Below are 5,196 nucleotides of genomic sequence, written 5' to 3'. Positions count from 1 at the left end.
TGGTGGTGGTAGAACATTTTGGATCTAGAAATTAAAAAGGTACATCAAATTGGAAGGCACAGACCTCTCAGAATTGTCTTTCTTCAATCCAAAATAGAAACTTCCTGTTTGGAATATTACCTAATATACTTACATAAAGTGCCTTAAGCCTCAAGCATGAGGTATAAATTATTCTAGAATTTTACATCATCCGATCCTGATCATGGGGCAAGTCAGTCTTTTAAATCTCTATTCCCTCATATATCAGTTGGGAAAAATAAAAATAATAATGTTATCTCACAGATTGTTATAAAGAGAGGTGACTTTACCATGACATCAATAAAGGATAAATTTCAAAGACTCATGAACACAAGTTCATTCCAAATTCAGTATCTAATTTTGTATTAGTAATTTTGTATTTTTGTGTATTGTTTTTCTTAAAAATAGCCTTCCAAATTGACTACTTTCAGGCCTGATAATATCTGGATCTGCTTCTGGTTACAGAGATGACATGAGATATTAAGTAAATATAAAGCTTTAGGGAAGTGCCTAATATAGAGAAGAAAGAGAGAGGAGGTGTCGGGGAGGAGAGAGAGAAATTTTAAGGGAATTCATTCTCATGATTGCGGAGGTTGGCAAATCAAAATCTAAGCAGGACAGCAGGCTGGAAACAGAAGTCAATATTGCAATCTTTGGGCTAACATCTGTAGGTCAGGCTGATAGGCTGTAATTCAGGAAGAACTTCTATGTTACAGTTTAGAGGCAGAATCCCTTTGTTTCTAGTTAACCTCAGTTTTGCTCTCCAGGCCTTCAGTCGATTAGAGGAGGCCCACTCACATTATCATGGGTGATCTTTTAAATATTAAATAATAGCTACAGAACACCTTCACAGCACCATCCAGACTGGAGTCTGAGCAAACAACTGGGCACTACAGCCTAGCCAAACTGACACATATAAATTAACTACCACCCAGAGTAAGTGCTTAACAAAACAAAGTACTCCGCAAAGTCCTGATTAATTTTTCTTCTTCTCCTCTTCCTCATCCTTCTTCTTTGCCTTATTATAGCCTATATTTCTAGAACAGTACCTGGAATTTGAACATTTCTCAAAAAAAATCTTTTGGGAAAATGAATGTGTTAAGAAATGCAAGAATGAATGAATAAATAAATAGAAGTGTATTTGCCAGCAATTAGCTGATACCGACTGTTCAAAAGAGCTAGCAGAGTTAAGTCCAATGAGTTTGGCTGGATGGCACACCAGATAAAGAAAAATGGAGTCTGGTGTACATTCTGTTTTGCCCTGGTCCAGGGTGTCAGGTCTTAATACATGGTTATGAAGTAAAGTTTGAAATCTGAGGAACAAGTGATAAATCCTACAATTTCTGTATTACTTACTCAAGGCAAAAGTAGCCTTTCCTTATCCAACATTTACTATTCCCTGATATTGCTAAAATGTAGCTGGACTTGACCTCAAGACCATTGCAAATATTTTTCCTCTGATCTAGACTGTCTAAAATACAAGGCAACATTCAGTTTCTTGCCCTTATCTTTATCTTTCTTTCATTCCATGCTCAAAGAAGTCAGTCTAATTTTCACCTTTTTCTCACTCTTGCCTACCTCTCAATTTGAAAGGTGTTCATTCTTCACCAGGCAGTCACAGAATGGAAAGTGGCAGGCCGAAGAGCTATGTCCTAAAATTCAATAAACACTTCTCTCTTATGCAGGGGAAATGTATAAGCTTGTCTTCAGAGGGTAAGGCAAAAAAGGATTCAAAGAAATCCACTTTCCTTTCTTTCCATGATTCTACTGCAGTGCCCGTGCTAACACCAGGAATCAAATCATTCTGTTTTCCTACACTCTTAATAAATCAGACTCCTCTGGAGGTCAAAGATGAAAGTGGTATCTATTTGCATCTCAGTTTCAATCTCTGCTCGGTAGCTTGCTTCAGAATGGTTCTTCCTGGGAACATGTGTATCCTGATCAAAATGCCAATTACATTTGTTCCTTCAGCATTATCAGACAAGACTTCTTGCCCCCATATTGTGAGTGCTTTGTGTATCTGACTTGTAATTTACACATATCAGACACCAACTTCACAGTGAGTGTGAAGTCTCACAAGTGACAGAAACAAGGCAAACTCTCCACATATATCTGGGCCAACTATCCCCTCTCAGTGTATTTTACACCATTTGAATGGGACATGGTCATAGAAAACCAGCTAAGATCTAAAGACCAAAGCAGTCATTAGAGATACATTCTCCATTCCTCTGTAAATTGAACTTGTGGACCTTAAAAGGTAAATGTATTTTGAGGAATTTGTCCATTCCTTTATTTCTTCATTTTTTTCTGAGAACTCTACCCTCCCCCCACCCCCACACACATGAACACACAGGGGTGTGGACCTCCAAAGTCATCTGATAATATATATCCACAACTCCTGGATATACTTGTTTGAATTGTGGTGAGTATTTGACCCAGTCTGGACAAATTGGATTTTCTTTACAGGAGTTTGGAAATGTAATTCTCAGACATTAGTTTACTTTCTTTTGTTTATTTGAACTATGAACTAATATAAAGCCAGGGTTGGGGTAGCCGTTGCTTGAAACACTAGTAAGACATGAACTGCAGAGTGAGAATGATCTAGACAAAAACATCATGCCATTTCCAAAGAAATAGCCATGGTATGTGATAATTTTCTAGTTCCTGGTCCCAAGCCTCAGAGAGGTCATGGCTGTATTTTCTGTGCATCTATAAGATGACACCTTTGCCTTTATTATGATTATTCCTTATATATAAGTTAATATAAGTGGATTTATGTTTCTTATCGCCAAAAATATCTTGATCAAAATATTCTATGGAATCCATAGTGACCAAAGTTAGTGCATTTATTATGGAATCATTGATTTGCTATAAAAAATAATCATTATGTGCATATTGTGTCTAGAAACTGCTGGGAGCCAAGGGAAGAAGATGGAAAAAAATATTCATTTTCAATTATGAGGAAAGAGATGAACAACATTGACTGAGTGACTAGAATATACTAGTGTTTCAAATGCATTTAAAATAATTTCTCACAGAAATTGTGCAATGTGAAAGGCTTAGTTATTCTCTTTTTAAGGTGAGTATTTATTGAATACCTACAACTTTTCATAGTTTGTCCTTAAAGCTGGGAATAAGGTACTGAACAAAATAGCACATCCTCAGCAACTGAGGATTTTATATTCTAGTGGAATAGATATAAACAAAAAATCTCAAGTAATACATACACTGTGAGAAAAAAGCAGAATATTGTGATGGAGAATGAGCAGGGTTGTATTTAGCTATGTGTGAGGACAAGTGGAGGAGAAGCAACATTAAAAAGGATGGCCAGGTGACATCTGAGGTGAGACCTGATTTACAATAAAGTTTCACCACAGGAACATCCCAGGCAGAGAAAATAATAAGTGCCAGAGCCACTGAGGCAGGAACAAGTCTAGTGTGTTCAGGCAGTAGAACTCAGGCCAGAGTGGCTGAGGCGTAAGAAACAGAGAAGAGCAATGTGAGGTGAAGTTGGGGAGAGGGGAGGCAGCAACCATCCAGAGCCTTGCAGACAGCCGTAAAGAATTTGGACTTAATTCTATGTGTAGTGGAAAACCATTAGAGAATTTTAAGGAAAGGAGCAATATGATCATTTGTGTTCTTGCAAGATTTTGGTAGAGAGTAGCCTGAGGTGTTCAAGAGAAGGAGATGGAAGAGCGGTTAAGAAGGGACTTCAGGGGCGCCTGGGTGGCTCAGTGGGTTAAGCTTCTGCCTTTGGCTCAGGTCATGGTCTCAGGGTCCTAGGATCAAGCCCCACATTGGTCTCTCTGCTCAGCATGGAGCCTGCTCCCCGCTCTCTCTCCGCCTGCTTCCCCCTCTCCACCTGCTGCTCTGCCTACTTGTGATCAATGTCTCTCTCTCTCTGTCAAATAAATTAATTAATTAAAAAAAAAAGAAGATGCTTCAGGTGATGAGGGGTGATGGTAGCCTGGCAAGGATAGTGGAAGCAGAAATATAAAGAGGCACGTGGATTAGATACATATTTTTGGAATCTGACTAGACTTACTAATGGATTCATGAGGGGCAAGCAAGAAAGAGGAAACAACAGTGGCTCCCAGCTATTGACTTTTGCAACCTTGTTAGGTGCCCTTAAAAATGGAGGAAAACTGGGAGAGAGATGAGCTTCGCGTGTTAGAGGGTGATGGTGAAGAAACAAACAGAATCGAGTGTTCTCTTTGGGCAGGTTATGTTTGAGCTGCCTAGCAAACATCTCAGTGAGATGCCAGGGAGGCAACTGGGCATACGAGCAAGGAGCACAAGAAACAGGTTAAGCCTGAAGAAATTGACTTGAGAGTCAGATCTAGATGAAAGGCCAGGACTGTGTTAGTAAATGCAGGAGAGTTGTTACCAGCAAGAGAAGGAAACTCTCTCATGCTTCTCTGATTTTCTCTCTCCCTCAGCCTGTATATGTGAAGGATATTATGAAGTAAGATCATTTTTTAGGATGATAACAAAGTGAATTAGTCAGAAAAGTAAGTGGGACTGATAAGTAACACTCAGTGCCTAGACGGAATTCACGAATTACAAGTGACTACATCTAGCCTGCTTGGATGATTTTTTTCAGTAATATAAATTGCTCCAATGCAGGATAGAATAGGCAGATTGGGGGTGCCTGGGTGGCTCAGTGGGTTAAGCCTCTGCCTTTGGCTAGGGTCATGGTCTCGGGGTCCTGGGATTAAGCCTGCATCAGGCTCTCTGCTCAGCGGGGGGCCTGCTTCCCCCTTTCTCTCTCTGCCTGCCTCTCTGCCTACTTGTGATCTCTCTCTGTCAAACAAATAAATAAAATCTTAAAAAAAAAAAAAAAAAAAGAATAGGTGGATTGTTAGGTTCACCAGAGTTTGAAGTTTTTTCCATTAGAGTATTTTGGAGGAAGAACTAGGAAGGGAGTTGATTATGTGTAGAAATGAATGACCCTGTGGTAGAGCATGGAATCCAGTTGGTTAACAAATGTGTTATATATTTTTGTAGTAATGTTCACTAATTTGTTGTGGTCTCCTCCACACTGAAAATGGCCATTTGACTTCCTTTGGTTAACAAAAGGCTTGAAAAGCATTTGATCATTGGGTCTTGACCTATCCGTGCTCTCGGGATATTGCCATCACCTCGATATGAATAAGCTTTCATTATCCTATTGGGAGG

The sequence above is a fragment of the Mustela nigripes genome, chromosome 1, assembly GCF_022355385.1.
Source record: "Mustela nigripes isolate SB6536 chromosome 1, MUSNIG.SB6536, whole genome shotgun sequence".
NCBI classification, from domain to species: Eukaryota; Metazoa; Chordata; class Mammalia; order Carnivora; family Mustelidae; genus Mustela; species Mustela nigripes.
This window is presented reverse-complemented; position numbering follows the sequence as displayed.